Genomic DNA, 20,928 nt, shown 5'->3' on the forward strand with positions numbered 1-20,928 from the left:
GAAGTGAGCGTTGCGTTCCATTCTGAAACGGTATCCTCGACCGTCCCTGGAGCCAGCAGCTCTAAACAAAGCCGTCACCGGCGAGTCATTTAGCCTGTCCCTGCTCACCCTCGCTGCCGCTGGACCGCGCCGTTACACTGACGAACTGACTGATGTTCATCGGCAGTGACCGCTGCATTGTTTGGTAAATACGCTGACGTGATTTACTGGGTCGTTTTCACCGCTCGTTCAGCGGGAGCTGGTGAGACGGTGATCCATCTTTAGCTCGGACTGCGATGACGGGTTGAGTTATGGAGAGTCCGGTGACTGAGTGCTGTCGGTCCGGTGTTGCTATAGCTCACGATCTCGTTCCGAGTGGCATTTTGCGTTTGGAGGAACCGAGAAGGGTGGTAGGTATATCGCGCGCAGCGTTTGTGTGATGTCTTTATTTCTTTTTGCAGGAGCCCGCGTCTCGAAGAGATCGTGCATAAGACTGCAGCTCCGTCGCTGTTTTTTCATGGGCTGTCCCGATTCCTCACACTTCCCGGTCGACCCGTCACTTCTGCAGCCTTCCCCGGTCCGATCCAGCCCCGGCGGCTGGCACAGCTCCACCAGTACACCCCGGGACGAGCCCCAGTCCCGTCGAACTCCGTCACCCCACAAAAACGGCTCACGGCCATACCGCCGCCGCCCGGGCCGCGTGGGGAGCGTCACGCGATAAATTGTTGACGTCCCGCCAGGTGACACCGGCTCAAACACGAACACCGGCTCACGTAAACAGACAACAGAGCTGCGGTTCACGCCTCACCAAACACGAGTCGACCGAGCGCCGCCGCCAACGTCCATAAGCACCGGCGCCGTCCGTTTACGTTTGGCAAGAAAACGTTTCGCAATCGGGGAACTGCAAGATCGTTTGGTGTGTTCAATGACTTCAAAGCCAAGGTAACCGGGGGAGCGAGCCGGGCTGAGCTGTTTCTTTAGCAATTTCCGCCAATCTTCAGTTTCAGAGTGGAGCGCGACTGTTTGAAAAGTTTGCATCGCTCGTCGGTTTAGCCTTCGAGATGCCTCCGTCCGGTAGAAAACCGTATGTTCTCTGATGTCGTGGACACCCAGATGCAGACGAAATTACTGCACACTCTCTATTTTTTATGATAGTCAAACATCCAGGAACAACTTAGCCTGTCTTGTTTTATAGGGAGGATGCGCATTGCCTACGTACGCGATCAAGTAACTTATCGGATGAGTACGCACACACACAGACACACATACACAAACACACACGCAAACATACACACCGACCAGAGCGGGGTCGGGGGCTGGTGCCGGTGGCTGGCACGCGCCACCACGACGGTAGGCCTCCCCCAGCGGGGCGGCGGAGGCGGCACCAACTGCAGAGCCGGCCGGCTATTTCGGTCCGACCGGCTCGTGGGTGGCTGGTGCTCCCTTCCCAACCGCACCTTCCGCGGCTCGGGTTTCTTCCAGAGACGAGCCCCGCCGAGAGCGTGTCTGAGAAGGGCACCCGTCGCTGCGCCGTCTCGGTTTTAGGCGAGGTTTAGCCGTTCCTCTGATGTGTTCAGCGGCAGGTGATATCATCACTGCTCAGACGCCGTCGGCGGCGCTGCCCCGGCGCGGTCGGAGAGTCGTTCCGGGAACCGTCGCGCTCGCCGGCGTCTCGTTTGTCGACGGGCCTCTCCGAGAGCTGGCCCGTCGTCACCCGGTGGCCGGCGGCCGCCGCGGGCTCTGCTGCAGCGCCCCGTCGACAGGTCGGCCCTCGGCGGCCGGCAGGAGGGCGCCGTCGGTCGGAGCAGCCCGGGGCGGCCGCGAGCCGAGCGCCCCCGGGCGGCACAGCGCCGCCGCCACCGGCGCCGGCTCAGTCGCCTCTGCAGCCGGGGTGCCGGGCTGACCGTCCGTCCTGTGTCCGTGTGAGACGAGGCGCGCCTCCAGTGTGAGCGTCGGCCCCGGACGGAGTGTGAGAGTGTGAGAACGGTGAGCTGTTGGAGTGAGTGCCGCACGGAGGACCGGTAGATCGCGTGGTGTTGCACGGAGGAGGGAGCAGTCACGCCGCGGCTGAAGGAGGGAGCAGCGGGCGGACGCCGCCGGTCGGAGGAGCTGCGGCCACGCGCGGTGGAAGGATCTCCAGCGAGCGGAGGTCAGTGAAGCGGCGCCCGGCTTACCCGACCGGCGCCCGCTTTGTTTGAAGTGGCACTCCACTGAAGCAGTGAGTTGTTTCAGCTGTCGTTGTAAAACGACTCTGTTACAGTCTATTTTCCTTGATGGATGTGCTGGTTATAGAAACAAACTTGGGATGCATTCGTCCCAGTGGTATAATTAGTACGGTTCAAGACAAACAACGCGACCAAAACAAACCTAGGATATGACCTCAATTGCACACAAAGTTTGCTTCTTATTTGGGTAGCGAGAACCAGTCTTCAGTGGGATTTTATTGACGTTTGTCCTTTGAAACGTCAATGCGTATTAGGTGCGGAAAACGATTGGACTAACTGTTGCCTAATTTATAAACTAATGAATAAAATTTAGTAGTTGATGAAAGATGACGAAGTGTTATTGAACATTTATGGATGTCTAGCCCATAGGCAAACTTGCACATGCTTATAGCTATTGTATAGCAAAATTAAAACAATTGGTTTGGGTGTATTTATTGTCGAGATGTCCGGGTGCGTTTGCGAAATGCAGACGGATAGGGTAGGCATTTCAATATAAAGTGTAAAACATCCGCATGAGTTATAGTTTCGAAGCCTCAGAGCACGTAATTTTTACCATTAACCCTCGCCCTGGCAGGGCATTTTTCATAACACGGCCTGGCAGGGGGGGGGGGTCGATGCGACCCCCCCCTCGCGATTGGCTCCTATGGCACCTAGAAACACCAAATTTGGTAGGTAGGTGGGCCCCCTGGAGTTCTCGCCCCTGTGCAAATTTGGTTGCTCTAGGTCAATATTTAGGGGGGTTTTGGGGGGTATAAATGTAAAAATTTCGCTAAAAACAGGTCAAAAGTTTTTCGCTTATAACTTTTGATCTAATTAAGATAGAGCAAAAAGAAAAGCACCAGTGAACTCAGCACGTCAAGGCGCGTCGAATGACATACTTTTTAGCTTGCTTAAGTGTACTTAAAGTTTTTCTTAAATTTTAAGTAAACTTAAATTAATAACTTAAGTTAAAGTTGACCAAATGGCATCATATCGCATATCATTCGATTCGGCTGATCACCAGGAACACAATGATACCATTTTTGAAGCTCTAGCGTCATTATATGCCAAGTTATTGGCAAAAACGTCATTTGACCTCAGTTGACCTCATTTGACCTGACCCATGGATAAGTACACCAAACAAAGAAGCACCAAGTGACCTGCTGTTAAGTACTGTGGTTTCAAAGCACAAAAAAGATAAAACGAAGCGGATATCTCCAGTATTTTCCGAATTTAGTATTTTCCCATAGGCTTAACATTACGACATCATGACCTCTAACTGACCTCAGGTCAGTGACCTCAAAAAACCCGAACTATATGTTATACAACTCGGTGAACTTAGCACATCCTGAAAGTTTGAAGGAAATCAGTGCAAAACTGTGAGTTGGACAGGTGCAAAAAGAAAATTGAAATTTGACCATGACCTTGTACCGGTTTTTCTGACCTGGTGACCTGACCCAAGGTCACCCGGACCTGAAATTTTCAGGTCATATGTAAAAAGGTTGCCCCATAGGCTGTGCCAAATTTGGCGGCGCTGCGCGCCGCCGTTTTTACGCTATCTTCGAAAAACCTTAGGGGGGGTCGCATCGACCCCCCCCCCCTGCCAGGGCGAGGGTTAAAGCAATTAGCAATGTCACAAGCATGTCCTTACTTTTTTGGAAGCGTGCAATCTTTTTATTGTAAATGGTGTAAAATTATGTTGTTATTTTGTGCGCTCGAGCACGCAAAGCGAGTCTTCGTGCATCAATGAGAAAAACGAGTGCCAATTTGAAGCCGGCCGGCCTTCCGTGGTCAGGCTTTTGAGAGGTCCAAATATTATAAGCGAGATTGAGTATCAAACAAGCAACTGTAAGGACGATTGACAAGCACTCATCTATGTAGGGTGTCACGTTTTGAAGCAGAGCAGCGTGTCAAAACTGCTCCGCTTTGTAATAACTCCGAAATAGCTGGGCCAGTTGCGCTGAAATTTTGGCCTATCCTGTGAGGCAGCCTGCCCATCGCGGGCAATGCATTTCTGTTTTCTACAGCGGGCTGCTTCTGACTACCGTATGGGCTTCCGCACGTGCTGGAGCCACCTCTTCAAGTCTTCGTGCAAGAACGACTGGGCTGATGGTTTTTAAGCTGGTGCGATGATTATCTTGCTCGTGCGTACGTGCAGGGGTCGTTTCTTCATATACCTATTTAAGGCTGCTGGTCCTTGCAGTATGCAAAAGCATCTGCTACTTGGGTCTGCTTTTGAACTGAAGATGTAACCAACTTTTGACGAAAACTATACAAGGGAAATGCAGCCGATTTTCCCTTCCCCGAAGCGAGGCGAGTCCGCAAGTGTCACCGCGGAACGTCTCGAGTTTTTGCCAAAAGTTCGTAAATAAATTGTGCTTAAATGAAAAAAGTTTGTACGTTCGTTGAGTAGCACTCGTGTCTGAATGCCGTTTCTCGACAGTCTGTGGCCATGAATCATAATTTCTGCAGCTGCCGTCCACGGGGCCGCCGAGTTCACTGCCCGGGAATGTTGGCTCGGCCCCCAGTGACGCTACTGATCATGTCTAACTCTCGGGCCGCTGAGAGCACCGGCTCTGATTGACTCTGACCTGTTCGGGTTCCACCCGGTCCGCTTCAAATGGTGCCGATCTTCACATCTCCCTCCTGGCCTCCCCTGGTCCAGAAGGACCACCGATGACGTCATGTTCAGCCACTATCACGTGACCCGGCGGCTTGCCGACCGGCCGGCGCCGGATCGAGCAGAGGGGCTCGTTTGCTTACCGAGATGCCTACACGGCTTCAGTTAACAGGCGAGGTGTTTGAGCGTGAAACACGGCCGGCCCCGGCCCCGGGGATTTTCGTCGCCGCTCAACAGCCCTTCACGTGTCGGCCAGTCTTGGATGAGCTGGTAACCGACTACTTTGGCGCTTCGTCTAAACGTGCTGCAACTCCATGACAAGCGGTACTTCAGTTCAGTGAAAATACCGAACCAGCAATTTCAAAAAGTGACTTACAATACTAAGCCCTGAAACCTTTCAGAAAGAAACCCATGCAACGGATGCGTCATGCAACCGTCGTGCCGTTGTTGTGATTTAAAAGCTCGCATGATCGGTCAGTGTTTCCCAATTAGCAGGCGTTATTCACCCAGCGTCACCCGACAGCCCCTGTTTCACCTCAGAGGACACAATCTGGGTGATTTATACGGCCGGCTACTGGGGCGACATAAAATAGCAGTAGCCTGTCAGCGGACACATGGCGGCGTCTCGGGGCTGTGGAATCATCGCTGACGTGGCCACTCCGTATAAACTGAACTAGTGAAATATGCAAGCAACCTGCAAGAAAATAATCAAAATAACGAAAGGAAGTAGCTGTTTTGTTTGAAGTGAAGAGCACTGAGCAACTTGCATTTTACATAGATGGAAGGGTCATACTCGCGCATACATTGATGCGTTTTTTTATTGAGCAGTTTGCAAGCTGTCACAATGCGTCCATAAGGTATAGTCATTTAAAATAAATGTTTGTAAATGTCATAAAATATCGATGGAATAGCCACTATTTAAGATATAGAATAAATGTCGACGCATCAAAAAAATCAGCGCATGCTGCATGGCCATATATTTGTCTTCAATCAGCTCTTAAAATTGGTTCAGTGATTCTTGGTGGCAACCCCAAATTGCAACAAATGTCGGAATAGTCAATGCCGACACGAGACTAAAATTAACACGTTTCTAGGCATACCGTTTTGAAATTGGGAGCAACGATAAATGATGCAATGAATTACCTTTTATTAGCGCGTGAAGACATTAATTCTTTGAATAGAAGAAATATTTCTCCATTTCCCCTCAGTGCGTCATGTTTGTGATATTCAAATGTGCCAAGTTTTGGGTTCAGGAATGTCTATGGGTGCAAATTTGTCACTCAGTGTACGCATATCTCAGGTCGGCTTCTGTATTTAGCGGTCCCAGCTGCTCGGTTCACGTTCGTCATGGCCTGCGGCCTCGCCACGTGCCGTAGACGTGATTCCTACCTACCAGCCAACGGGGAGGAGCGGTGGTTATCGAGAGAACAAAAGGAGGGCGTCGCCAAGAAAATATTGTCTTATCAATGCGGATGGAGGCATATGTCTTCTGTCATAACTTTTAAGGACATTTAACAATGCTAAAACTTCAATAATTTTTAAGAATTCCAAACATGTACTAGCAAGTGACGGCAAGTCAAGCAGAACACCTGTTTTAGTGACAGCCCAGGGAAAATCGAATTCAAATGGCCACATCTTATCATCACCAAGGCGTAGCTCTTGGCTCTGCTTCCGTAGTCCTATCGTAGGTCGGAGCTGGCGCTATACAAGACAGTTAGAACTGATGTATTCCACTGCAGACTGGGTCTGAGTAATGACGTGGTCTGGGAGGCCCGCCGGCTGACCGCCACAGGAATTGTCTAACCGGGCCGCCCCGATGACAGTCGGCCAGGAGAGGTGACGCCGCGGGGGCGGCTGGGGCCCGTCCCATTGTCACCGGCGCTGGGCCGGACGTGACGGCCCCGCCGCCGCACAGCCGTGAGGAATGCGAGTCGCTCGACGTCGGCCGACGATCGGCCGTGCCCGGAGGGGCGGCGACGGACTGGCTGACAGCTCCGCGCCGCCGCCGCCGGGCAGAGAATGTGACCCGCCGGCCGGTCAGCCGTCCGTCAATTACCGGGACCGATATTTGTCAGGACCTATGACTGAAGGCCGAGCGGCCAACTAAATGCGCCGCCGAATTTGGAGGCTGTTGGCCGTGCAAGCTTCACTATTTAGAAATATAAATAATATAATCAAGAGAAGGGTGCAGATGCAAATTTGTCAGCTTTGTTTTGTTGAAGCTATGTTTGCCATTGACCTTTTATTTAGGAGATGACTTAATCTTGCTGGGATTTAGAGGAGTCATCAAAATTCAACTTCAGCGACTCAAGTCACATTTGTTATGATGAGAAAATGGTTTAACCCGCGCCGGGCCGGGGGTGTTTGAGCACCACCCCTGCGGTTTTTCGCAGATATCTCAAAAACGGCGGCAACCCGTTTGTGCATCTTTTCCGCACATGTTGTGAAAATTTCAGACCCAGGTCGCCTTAGGTCAGGTCACCAGGTCACGCCAAGTGACCTCACCTCAGAAAAAAAAATAAGAATGCTCGCCATAGCTACACCGACTGATGGATTGCGTTGAAATTTTCAGCGATTGATTAGATCAACATTATCTATAAAATGTATATCTCGGTATTTTGATATCGGTGACCGAAGGTCAGGTCAATTTTGCGGCCTCTCCATTATAAGTCAATGGGAGAAAATTGAAAAGCGTCTGTTTTGCACGAACGCTAATCTAGACACTCTCAAACATCGAGATGTAGGTACAAATGACACACTGAACCGGAAAATGGCAACTGTGACCCCTCGTTATGTCTCCGAGGTCATCTCAGGTCACGAACAGAATCTAACAGTTTTTCGCTAATAACTTCTAATAGAGGCGTGCTAGAGCGCTGAAAAACGCCTTAGATGTGTTTGGCTCGACGTTGCGTATCGACTGATATGCGACATGACCTTTTCCAGTCAGGTCATGACCTTGACCTGTGGTCAAATTTCCAAGTTGACCTTTCAAGGTCAAATTACTGTTCATTCGACGCGTCTCGACAAGAGGAACACGATACTGGCAAAAGTAATGTCATGACTCTTTTGAGTCAAAAGTAATTGCCGAAAAACGCTTTTCGTAAAAACGGCTATTTTTGGAGTTTTTGCCCTCTGGAGGCTAAACCGCTGACCTGAGGTCAAATCTGAAAGCATTATTCAGAAAGGTCTGTAAAAGAGCTATCGAATGCGCTTTTCCGCGGCGCTGTAGCTCTATCGGTTCCCGAGACAGCCGTCGGCAGTTTCCAGAATGTTGAAATAGTCAACATTTTACCTTTGGTGACCTCTGGTGACCTGACCTTTGACCTGACCCAAAAATGACTGAAGTGTTTTCGTCCTTATTTTGGACGTTCTTTCGATTGCCGCTTACCGCGTGTCGCTACGTGGCCCAGGAGCCGAGTTAGAAGGGGGGGGTGTTCAGACACCCCCTCCCCCGGCCCGGCGCGGAATCTCGGAGCACCGGCCCGGCGCAGGTTAAAGCTTCCAGCTAGATGTCAAACATTACCTATTTCCTGGCTCACATCGTTCAGGCTGTATTTTCTACATCAGAAACTAAGCGCCCCTGGATGTTGAAATAGTCAACATTTTACCTTTGGTGACCTCTGGTGACCTGACCTTTGACCTGACCCAAAAATGACTGAAGTGTTTTCGTCCTTATTTTGGACGTTCTTTCGATTGCCGCTTACCGCGTGTCGCTACGTGGCCCAGGAGCCGAGTTAGAAGGGGGGTGTGTTCAGACACCCCCTCCCCCGGCCCGGCGCGGAATCTCGGAGCACCGGCCCGGCGCAGGTTAAAGCTTCCAGCTAGATGTCAAACATTACCTATTTCCTGGCTCACATCGTTCAGGCTGTATTTTCTACATCAGAAACTAAGCGCCCCTGGACCATTGGGTTCTGAGTTTATTGATCGACCAACAATTTAGGCAATAAGTCATTATATTTTGTCTTTCAGACTTGAATGTTATTTGTTTGACATTACAAATAGGCCTATTCATAGACCTCCGTAAGCCGGTGTAGGAGGACCATGGTCGTTTTGCTCCCTACATACAACGAGCCCACCGCCCACTTCCTTCGTTGACAATGCCACTGCTTTGCTCTCAACTGCCTCGCACACCGGACATCCGTTTCTCCAAGCATCCGTGTGTTCGGGGACGGTCAAGCACACCTTCATCCGTTCAGAACAGCCCTCCTTCCTCAGAGCCGCCCGAGCTAACCTACCTTCCGTTCCTCTGATCATCCTTGAGCTCGTGGCCCACGGTCCGCCCGGCCGGCCGGCCGGCTGCCAGGAGGGCCGTTACGTCACCTAGGTCGTCCGTCAGCCGGCCCGGGGCGCTCACAGACAGCCGGCCAGCCCCGGATGCGGTAACGACACCGGCCGCCACGCTCTGTTTGGCTACCCGGTGCCACCGGCAGCCGACCTTTGACTGGGACGCCCTGTTTATCCCCGGCCTGCAGAATGGCGAGCTGACTAAACGGATCCCATATCGCGTTGCATGACCTTTCGGTATTATTTACATTCTCTGTTGACTCGTGCTTTCCATGCGTCATTCACCAGACGACTGGAACGCATAGGTAAGTATTTTTGCTTAGTGATTGATTACCTGAAAATTAATGAAGCTGCCGTAATGTGCGTCTCAGTCTAAGCTCGCAAAAGATCGTATCTTTGACACTTTGCCAAAGGTTAACGGGCCGTAAAACTCGTTTCACACAGAGCGTGAAGATCGCAGTGGGCCCCAGGAAGAGTCAAATAAATCATGCGTCTTTGACCCCGTTCATTGACAGGGTGTTGGCATATTTACGTCTTTATTTCTTCTGTTTTATTTCCCTCTGATGACTTAATACAGCAGCCATAACAATTCTTAAATATCATTTCTGGACTGGTTCGTGAAGTCTGACGATGCCAAGGAATCCGACGATGCATTGGCCTTGAAAACTCATTCTGTTATTTTGGCCATTTGTATTCGCTCAAAATGCATTGTACCACGCTTCTATTGACCAATATGCTTCCAACTATATAAAGTAGACGTAATGAGACAGCCGACACTGGTTTCAATGTTATATCACCGTTGATTTGATAAAAGAAAAAAAAACATATGTTATGTGAGTACAGTTATTGTTTGCAGGCACACCGTTTCCACAATAACGTATTGGAAACACTCAATCATGAATCGGACCAATCTGTCCAAGAGCTCTGTTCGCCGAAATCGGTCCAGATTCACACACCGAGTCCAGTCGAGTTCAGAGGGCTGAGCCGTGGCCGGCTGTATAGTCGGTCCGGGAAGGGAGGGAGAGGGGAGGAGAGCTGCACCACTGGCCGCGCGGCGGGTCACGGGCGCACCAGCTGACTGGCTGGCTGCCCGCCCAGCCCCCCCCCCCCTGCTCCGGGGACAGGGGAGGGGAGGGAGGGGGCTGGCGTCGGTGCCGACACTCTGACCGCGCCTGGAGGGCGGCTGACGGGCCGGAAAACACGCACGCCCCGCCGGTCAGCCCGGAGATGAAGTCACAGCCAGCGGTGAAATAACCTCGCACCTGTTCGGCAGCAAACACTAACGGTCATGGAAGGAACATCGTACAGTACCCAACTAATCTTTTTTTTAAGTTCCTTCTCTGCAGCCAACATAACAAATATTTATGTCAATTGTAATCCATGAAGAATATCAAAACACCAAAACAACTTTAAAGGGACCCTCCCACCTTCAAAAAAGTAAATGAATTGGCATGAAAGTGATGTCGCTCGGTTCAGAAAGAGCAAAAACGAATATCTACCAAATCTCATCGAAAAATATTCACCGGTTTTCAAGATATTAGACTTTTACTTTTGTTTACTTTTTGGGATCTCCGCTGTTCCTAGCGACTTTATTTGAAAGTGCGGCATTTGTTGCGCGCAAAGCAGCATATACCACCGCGTGCTACAAAACGTTTTAGTCAAACATTTAAAAATCGTTAGATATCTGCGCTGACGTCACACATTCAGAGGGGTATTCCTATGCATTAGCCCCTCTGAATCAAAATGCTGCAATTTTGAAATTCAATATTTCCGATTTAAGGCATTTCTCGATGTTGTGAGTGCCGAAACCGGTAATTGTGAGCCAGGGACCCCATTTTGGCTATCTCAACTCAAATCTAATGTTAAGGTGGGAGGGTCCCTTTAAATGAGGTGGTTAATGTGCAAAGCAGGCTTGCCGAGATCTGAGTGAGATACTGTGCCGCCGTACTCCCGTGCTCGACGGAACAGTATATTCATTTATTCAAGCAATGGTAAATGCAAGCCGATAGTTATTACGCCGGGCTGCCCTGGTGTGACCCAGACATATTTTGTTTTTGTTTTTCCCAGCATGGCACTTCACTTGGTAATTGAAAAGCATTGTCATCATGCTATTGGCTATTTCCGTTCCTGATTCCGTTCTGGCTTGCAGCACATTCAAAACCCCTTTTACCTGAAGTCACAATTCGCCTGACTGAATATTTCAAAATAAATTCCACTTGAAGACCCAGGGGGTATACTGTGGGAGGGGGCATTTGGGGTAAATGCGCCCCCGCCCCCGCCCCCGCAGCGCCCGAAATCAGGCAAAGTTTCTTTAAAACTAGTGTAACTTCAGCCGTGCGTAAGGAATCGAAATCCGATGAGTTTTCTAAATTTGGAGAATCTTTTTTGGGGGTGTGCTCCGCAGCGTCCAAGAGTCTCCCTGGATCCGCTAGTGATAAATTCACGTGGTATTCATTCAAAAGGAAGACGCTGGACGGACAGGGCGGACCGGTTATAACTAACTTTAATAGTTATAGAAACATGCATGTTAAGTGCGCTCTTACATTGATCCGTAAATCGTCATTAGTCACCCGTCTTTTCCATAATGAGAACTGTCCTTTGCGAACTCAAGTCTGTCTTATCATCTACCCCTCTTTTGAGCCATGGTGCTGACCATTCCCAGCAGACGACCGGAAAGCACAGGTCCAATAGAAGTGCATGTGGTTGTCTTCTCTATATGTAGGGTCACCATTTGCGCGGCTTGGTTGCTCCTGCACAGCATGTCAGATGTTAGACGTGTTACAACATTTCAACACCCATTACCCCGTTTCCACTGGACCCGAAACTGATCATTGAGGAACGCCGCTGCAGTTAGTTGCACAGGACTTGAGACGCTCTTTGTCACCCACAGCAACTGCTTGCCATCTGTCCCTTAGGAAATATCTAAGCCATGTCAAAACTTTTTCATTTAGCTCCATAACTCTGACCCGCCGTCGCATCTCAGTCTCGGGCCGAGTCTCAGACGGTGACGGGCTCCGTAGCTTAGTCTCGGTTCCGAGTCTCAGACGGTGACGGGGTTCGCGTCTGACCGACTGACGTCTCTCTACCCTGCTGCTGCCAAACTGGGCGCAGGTGCCGGGATCTCTCCCGAGAATCGCGGCGGTCGGTTGACTCAGTGTGACAGAGGGGGTCGGTGGGACGGGCCACTTCCCCGTATACCAGGCTTCTTCCGAGCCAAACCGGACCTCTGCGGCGCAGGTGCGGGCTCATGTGGAGCGTGCAAAGAGTTTTGTAGACACAGGCCCCTTGAGTCAAAATAACCTCCCTGAATGAATGCATGGCCCGGAAAAGAAACTTTCTGTCTCGGGTACTGACTGACACTTAATTTTGATTTAAGTGACGGGTGCCACGTGCATATGCATTAGGTGCTATTTGGAGGCGTTTAACAACAAGTTGATGGCACCAATACAATTCAAATGTCACTAAAGTCATGTCATTGCAAAGGGTTACGCCATTGCAGGACACGGGTGACCACTATCTAATATTCAGGCAGCTCAGTCCGGTGACCGTGCTTGTCATGGGTCTCATTGTTGATCCGCTCAAAGTCCGGGAGCAAAGAGACGTGACGAGTGCTGTGAATAATATTTACGGTCGTCGTCGCCACTTATGACAGCTATCGGTGCAACAAATCAAGCATGGTTTCTCATAAAACCTGCACCACCACACAACCACCGGACGTGAAGGATTGATGGCCCGTTTTAGGTGAATTTCTGAGTTGGATTGAGTTCAGTTGGACCGACAGTCGCGAGGCAACTGTTGACCCTGACAGACTGAGTTATAGTTGAAAGGCTACGACAGTTGTCGAGTGGATGCGATATGACGCATTGTCGAAATTGAAAGCCGAATCGAAATCGAATGTCCAAAGTCGAAATAGCAGCAGTTTTTCGGGAATCGGAGACGTGTTGACAGAATTTGGGACCTTGGAGACAGAGACGCAATACAAGATAGAGTGAAAGGCGCTGTATAATAAATATGACGTCAATTGAAGTGACAGATCGAGACGTTATAGACGTAAGGGACGACGCCATGTGCAGCTGGTGGCCTTTTCCCGTCCTTTGGCTTGGCCTGAGAGTTACAGATCTGCACATATGACATTCACAGAGATCATAGACAGTAGACACTGATTGTCGTCAGGGCTGCGGAGTCGGAGTCGGAGTCGGAGTTGCAGTCGGTCGGAGTCGACAATTCTGCCCGGAGTCGGAGTCGAAGTCGGAGTCGCCAAAATCTTACCGACTCCGACTCCGACTCCGGAGTCGGAGTTAACGCTGCATGGCTCCACGTCATGCACTGCAGTGCACCTGTTGAATGTGCTGAATGTGCGGGCGTGGGTTCATAGGCGGCGGAACGGGGAGGGCACCGGGGCACCGTGCCCCCCTTTGATTTTGACATTTCAACATTAGCCCTATGGGCGTTGCATGGAAAGAATGGGACCAAAAGTCGGCAGTGCCCCCTCTTAACTGAAGGTGTTCCGCCGCTACTGCGTGGGTTAATTCTGAATATTGTTTTTATGCATATTTGCAACGCAAAGCCCTGGAACGCACAAAGGATCGTTTCAGGCAAGATAAAATATATCCATTATGAGCTTTAGTATCACGATATGGATTTTAACCCGCGCCCTGCTGGGGGTCCTGGATTTCCACGCCCTGCTGGGGGGGGGGTGTTTGAACACCCCCCCTTCTAACTCGGCTCCTGGGCCACGTAGCGATATGCGGAAGGCGGCGTTCGAAAGAGCGTCAAAAATAATGACGAAATCACTTCAGTCAATTTTTTGGTCAGGGCAAAGGTCAGGTCACCAGAGGTCATTGAAGGCAAAATTTCGCCGATTTCCAGGTCGAATGTCGAAAATTTCCAAGAAGCCAACGCATAACTCGGGAACCAATAGAGCTACAGCGCCGCGGAAAAGCGCATTCGATAGCCCTATTAACGCTCTTTCTGAGTAATTCTCTCAGATTTGACCTAACGTCAACGGTTTTGCCTGCAGGGGGCAAAAACTGCAAAAATAGCCGATTTTTTCGAAAACAGTTTTTCTGCAATAACTTTTGACCCAAGCCTTGTACGAGCTTACTTTTACCGCCATCGTGTTCCTCTCGTCAAGACGCATCGAATGAACTATAACTTGACCTTGAAGGGTCAACTTGAAAATTTGACCTCAGGTCAAGGTCATGACCTGACCGGAAAGGGTCATGTTGCATATCAGTCGATCCGTATCGTCGAGCTGAACACATCTAAGGCGTTTTCATCGCTCTAGCATGCCTCTATCAAAAGTTATTTGCGAAAAACTGTTAGATACCATTCGTGACCTGAGATGACCTCAGGGCATAAACAAGGGTCACGGACACCATTTTCAAGTTCAGTGTGTCTAAAACACTTGTAATTCGGTGTTTGGGAGTGTTTATAATGTCTTTCATCCAAAAGAGACTCATTTCAATTTTCTCCCATTGACTTATAATGGGGAGGTCGCAAAATTGACCTGACCTTAGGTCATCGATATCAAAATTCTGAGATATACATTTTGTACATGCTATTGCCCTTAGCAATCGCTGAAAGTTTCAAAGCGATCGGTCACTCGGTGTAGCTATGACAGACATTGAAAGTTTTTATGAGGTGAGGTCACTTCAAGTGACCTGGTGACCTGACCTTGAATGACCTTGGTCTGAAATTTTCACAACATGTGTAGAATTGATGTATGATAAGGTGTACCAAAAACGGCGGCGCTCCGCGCCGCCGTTTTTGAGATATTCGCGAAAAACCACAAGGGGGGGGGTGTTCAAACACCCCCCCCCCAGCAGGGCGCGGGTTAATAGAACCGTCCGGAGTCGGAGTCGGAGCTGGAGTCGGAGTCGGAGTCGATTTTTAAAGCCGGAGTCGGTGTCGGAGTCGCGGTCACCCTAAAATCCATTGACTCCGCAGCCCTGATTGTCGTTAATCGTTATTGTTATAATCCTTATTTAATAGTCTTTAACAGTCACTCAGTCTTCAACGTGTGTGTGGTGGAGTGTCGTGCCTGTAGGGACGAGACGCCGCTGGCTGTACCATATCCACTGCACGTCATGCGTCGCAGGAGTTCATGTCAATATGTCTGCCGGGAAGTACAAGCCATGCAAAACGCAAACGATGGTTGCTTCATGCGATCTCATCGTCACATAAACAAAGATATGGGAGGTCACCAGAGACTGCATTGTTTCATCATTCACGTACATGACAATGTTTGCAAAGATCAGTTGTGCGTGCAAGTTGTCGCTGACAATCTGACAATCGCTGACAAACCATTCATGTATGTTCCCACAATGTATGTCTAGTTGTGTGGCGTAGTTTAATTATATAATCTTTAGGTCAGGGATTCGTCTTAAAAATAAGCTTTAAGGCCGCCGTCCACTGCGACGGAATTCCGTCCGGAGTCCGTCCGGAATGTCGCCGCACGCTGGCCGCATCCTGTCCGGATGCGGTCCGGATGCGGTCCGGATGCGGAGAGCTAATAAATGTTTCCTATCACTTATTACCAAATAAAATATTGCAAGTAACCAGCAGCGAATACTCTTGCCATTCTAAGGAAATAATTTTTACTTACTTCATGATGATCGAGTTCCAATTCTTCGTACAATTCACAATGTTTGCCTCCGATACGGCCCCAAACCACGTCTGTTCCGGACGTTCCGGATGCGTTTTTAGCAGAAAAGTTCAACGCGTCGGACATCACTCTTCCGTCTCCGTAGCAACCGCATCCGAAACGCATGCGGAGAGCTGACGGAAAATCAACAGCTGATTGCCGTTCGGATGCGGTCCGGACGGAGCGCACACGATTTCCGTACGGACCGGATGCGCCCATAGGGTTCTGTGTTAAATTCCGTACGGACCGCACGCGTTCCGCACAGTGGACGGCGGCCTTTACGCTTCAGAGCTCAAAAAGCCTGGCTTTAAAGTTTAAGTTAAAATAAGACGCCGACAAGTCGCAGCTCTCCCGCCTGTGGACGTGACTCGCACGTGTTTGTATTCGCCGGGGAGCCTCGGCTTACTAAAACAGCACCGGCTCCCGGCCAATGCTTACAGCCGATCCTCCGGTCGTCTGCGACAGGTCGAACAGAGCCGTCATTGAGACGGCGTGCCTGAACGCCACCGTGACGTCGCTCTGTCGCCGATGACGTTATAGGTCATAGCTGCCTTCAGTGGATGACAGACGGGTGTGGGCAGCACCGCTGTCCGGTCAAAATAGCCCCGCGCCGGTCCTGATCATCCGGTCAGGCCCAGACTTATTTTGGTTGTGAACGATCTGGAATTCGGAATCGTCCTGACTGCCTGGTCAAGCCAAACCGGTGTCACTCTGTGAAATCTGAGTGTGTTTGGATGGTGTGACGTTTACTAGGAGCCGCAATTAACCGGTAGAGTCGGGTGAGGTCAGCCGTCGATGAGGTGCTTTATAGTTGACTCGTGTTGACTGAATAACCAAGAACATATTCAGACAGATGTATCCATATCTATTCATGAAAATCTACCTAAATGGGATTTGGCTTATGTGGAACAGCAAAATCCCATCGCATATTGATCTGAATTCGGTGATAGAGGGGCGTCAGCTCAAGCACGCCGTACTGGGCTTAGTGATGTGTCTTGTGTGATCAGTTGATCAACATTCACCAGGGGTCATCATCGATCCCCTCCCTCCCCGCCAGATAGGATGTTCCCTGCGTAACCTGTCGAAACCGAGGGTGAGCAGAATGCAAAGAGCGTGCTAGTGAGCTCAGTGCGGTTCCGATGCACGCAAGGCTGGGCTATCAGATCAAAGTACAGGAAACAAGACGTTACGCCAGTACATTCTGTGATATCTTCAAACGGCACGCTTGTTTTTGCCATTGCAATTTCCATCGGATAGTTTCCGGAATTCACCGGCTCAGTAACCTTCATAGCGGAATAATTCCGGTAATCTATCGTGTTTCAAGAGATTCCTTCAGTGATGAAAAGCAGGTGTAGCTGTCGCGCAGGCCGCCAATATAGGATCAGCTCCACACAATTGTAGCTACCTATTTTCCGATGCACCGAATTGCCTCGGTGTTTTTATCTGGTCGTCACGGATCTCCAGTTCTTCCCTTGGCGCTCGGTAGAGCACTTCACGGATAGGCTTTTTAGGATCCGGCCCGGCCCATATCCGGCAAGTCACACTCAAAACTTTTTTACTACCTCTTGGAGGGTTCATTTTCATCAAACCAGCAAGATAAGAGTATATTGAAAGGGTAACTCTTTGCTACCATTATGTGCATAGTAACGGTACGTGGTTAATATGAACTTATTCGCCAGCGAAGAGTATTATTACCATGTAAATATCAATATTACTCTCGCGATCCAGAACATCACGAAAACTCTTTCCTTCTGGGTATCGTGACTCGTGTACAGATAGTCGTTTCATGCGTGGATCTTGTTTACCCTCGTGAAGATGATATTTGAAATGGAATCACTCAGCCAATCAGAAATGAGATCGGCCGTTTGCGGTTTGAAGGCCGCGCGCATCTGTCAGTTTTCGGCCGTTGGTCTCCGAGAGCGGATGTGAGCAGTGTCGGTGCCGCGCGGCGTGGCCGTTGGTGATTGTGCTTGCGTGTTGTTCATCGCCTATAGAGCCTCTGCATGGACATTTTATTGTAAGTACCGATGTGCTAGAGCATTGCATGCCGTTGAGTGGTGCTAATTTGACCTGGTTAACAGGACCCCGTGCACGGCCACGTGGCCTAGGTTGTGAGTACGTACATTAATTTTGTTGTGATGCTACAAGCTTATGCATTTTGTTGGTGACTTCGAAAAAGCCTTGCACTGTAGTGATCCAGTCTCATTATCTCACGCAGACGGGCGACCACCCAGGAACGCCGTCGCTCTCTTCAAATATTGTGCGCTGTGCCTTATCCAATGTGAGGGCGCTGAATGTCTTGTATTCACATTCAAAGTGCATTCAAGTTGTATCGTGGTGTTTATATACCGCTTGTGCATTGCTGAACGCTTCGTATAAATTCGTATGCATAAGTGAAGAGTCTCACAATGTTCATGGCTGGTGTGCCCCTCGTATTGTTTGTACGGAAGCCAAATATACATTGTTGCTCTTGAAGCATGTTTTTTTAGTTGGTGAGCTCCGGTTAACAGAAGCTTCGTGAAGCTTCTGAAGCAAGCGTCTGTGAGTTTGTTACCATCCTCTGGGGGGTTTACACTAAAGGAAAGAGTAAACATTACCATGTGACAAAGGGTAGGCCAGAAGATAATACTCTCTGTAGGAGGGTAAAGCACAGAGTAGATGATGCGTTACTCCCTAGAAAAGGGTCCCGTTTAAGATTTACCCTTTCAAAGAGTGTAACCCAAAAAATGTTACACTCTAGACAAGAGTAAATCAAAAGAGTTTACCATTCAGAAGATGGTAAAAAACGTCTGTGTGTCATGTTACCCCTCCCTGGCGAGTTTACTCTTCATGAAAGAGTAAAATTTACCATCTGGAAGGTGGTAAAAAACGTCTGTGTGTCAAGCTACCATGCTATGGCGGGTTTACCCTTCAGGAAATGGTAAAAAAGTTTTCAGTGCATATCCAGATCCGCCCATTATCCGCCTTTCTTTGAATATCAGAATCCGGCCCACCCATGGCCCGTATTGCAGCCAAACTTCCAAAAAATATCCGTAATAATCCGTTTCACCAATAACTGGTTTCACCCAAAACTGGACTAACAAATTCAATCTAAGGGACCAGACAGCCATACATCTCATAGACCATCATGGTTCCAAAAACCATGCATACATTGCATACATTATCCACTTGAAGACAAGTCTTGTGACAAGTGAGTGTCATAAAATGATGCCTATTACTTTAATCAAACCTCTGCTGCCGCTTAACACATTTTAGGTTAATTTTTAACTTCAATGTTGAATGTTAAAATTTTGATCCGTTTTGATCCGGGTTCAACCTTCAATTCCCAAATCCGGCCCGCCCATATCCGTTCTTTTTTAACAAATTTAGAATCCAATCCTATCCGGTCCGCGGATTTATCCGTGGATAACGGATTTATCCGGCCCATGAAGTGCTCTAGCGCTCGGCCACGTCACCTTCATCCCGCCCCAATGCTAGCTGAACAGCTCACATCCTCTGCAGTTGACCCCCCTGAACAGTGGCGTAACCATCATACCTGTACGGACCACTCTCTCCTTTCTCTTTCCGACATCGGCCGGCCACTTCAGTCCACGTCACCCTCACACCTGACACGACACTCCGCATGCCGAGGAGGACCACCCTGCACACCCGAGTCCTCGGCTCAGTGAGGTCACAGCTGAGGTGTGTCGCCCGTGGCGCAAGGAACAGGCATCCGAGAGGAGGTGTCGCGGCTGTCAGAGCAGACACGGGCCGTGACCCGGCACGGCACGGACGTCACACGGGTCGCCCCGCCGTCAGACTCGCCGACGTGGGCGGAGGGGATGGAAGGGAAAGCTGGCTAACAAGTGACAGACCACAGAACGGATAAGTCAGCTGATGTTGCCTATGCCGAAAGCCTACACTGCACACTATGGGGATATTCCTGAATTCGTGAAACTAAACAGATACATCTAAAAGGTTATCGCTGCACTTAAGTCATGTTTTAATTAAAAATGGCATTCGTTATGCCTCACTGAGCGCCTAATTTGAAAGATCTAATTTGCGTCGACATTGATAAAGGCCAAGCTCCGAACTGTTCCTTTTTTCTGGTCGTCTAATTCGTTCCCTCTATCAACATATTAGTCTCGCTCGGATAGCCGAGTGTGATTTCGGTTGGACCTGTTCCAGTGATGACGTTATCCGCGGCGTCAGTGACGCCAAGATCGCTCCGATCGGTTTGTTACGAGATGTAGCTCTGGTATCTGACGAGGCAAAATGACGCCGCTCAGACGCGAAGCTCGTCTGTCTCGAGATCGCTCCGTCAGCGCTTGATTTTTCCTAAACGATATTTAATGTAAAATGTCAGAAGCAATTAATTGCCACCTAACTTGTCATTGAACCACGCCGGACCTAGCGTGGTTCTTTATATTCGGCTGAGGACGAGCGTGCTGGTGAGTTGGTAAAGTCCCTCGTCATTTTGCTCCTCATTGAGCTTGTTAGAGCTTCGTGGAAAAACTAACATGTACGCCGTTCCGAGACGCAGTAACTGGTAACCGATTGTAAAGTCCTAGGTCAACCGTGACCTCTGAGGTCAGGCCAAACGTTCCAAGATATGGTTTTATTCCGTTACCGGGGAGTTGACTTTGTTGTCTTAGCCAATCTGCTCGTAGGGTAGACTCACGAGTTGAAAACAGCGACCCGAGATTTATGACAGGTTGCCACAGCACACCTGTTCTAACTTCAGTAACATCGCCGCCTATAAATAGCTACCCATTGATCGCTGAAGCGCGTCTTTAACAGCACATAGTGTGCCGGGCGCTGGAACTGGCACAAAGAAAGCTGCTCTTCACTGGCAGGAAAATCAGCAATCAAACTAAGAAAGCATCTCTCCGGGAAGCCCTGTTGGCATAGGGGATGCTAAAATACAGGACGGGGTTCACGCTCGCTGCCAGCTCAAAGCGTCACCGCACCGTGGCACAGTTTTACAGATCAAAAGCCCCGCCGGGCAGAAGGCCAACAAAAACACCAACCATGTTATTCTCGTGAGCATGGCATCGTGAGCATTCCGATCTCGACTCCGCTACAAATTATTTTTTGCTGCATCTTGGAAGATGGGGGAACTGTGTTTCCTATCAACAAAGCTCATTGCTCTCTCAATAAAGTCCTTACACTTCTTGAGTATCAATTGTTTGAGGTCCAGGTCACGCATGAATGAT

The 20,928-nt window shown here is 49.6% G+C and overlaps 1 protein-coding gene across 1 annotated transcript in view; it reads left to right on the top strand.

The window, feature by feature from the left end:
- Window positions 1-1,787: 1,787 nt before the first annotated feature.
- LOC122378590 overlaps window positions 1,788-20,928 on the top strand; it is a 111,707-nt gene continuing 92,566 nt past the window's right edge. Inside the window, exon 1 of the mRNA XM_043359827.1 lies at window positions 1,788-2,128. The gene's annotated coding sequence lies outside the window, so the exon portion shown is untranslated. The remainder of the gene's footprint in view (window positions 2,129-20,928) is intronic.

Source organism: Amphibalanus amphitrite, unplaced genomic scaffold, assembly GCF_019059575.1.
Source record: "Amphibalanus amphitrite isolate SeventyFive unplaced genomic scaffold, NRLGWU_Aamphi_draft 000062F_arrow, whole genome shotgun sequence".
Lineage (NCBI taxonomy): Eukaryota > Metazoa > Arthropoda > Thecostraca > Balanomorpha > Balanidae > Amphibalanus > Amphibalanus amphitrite.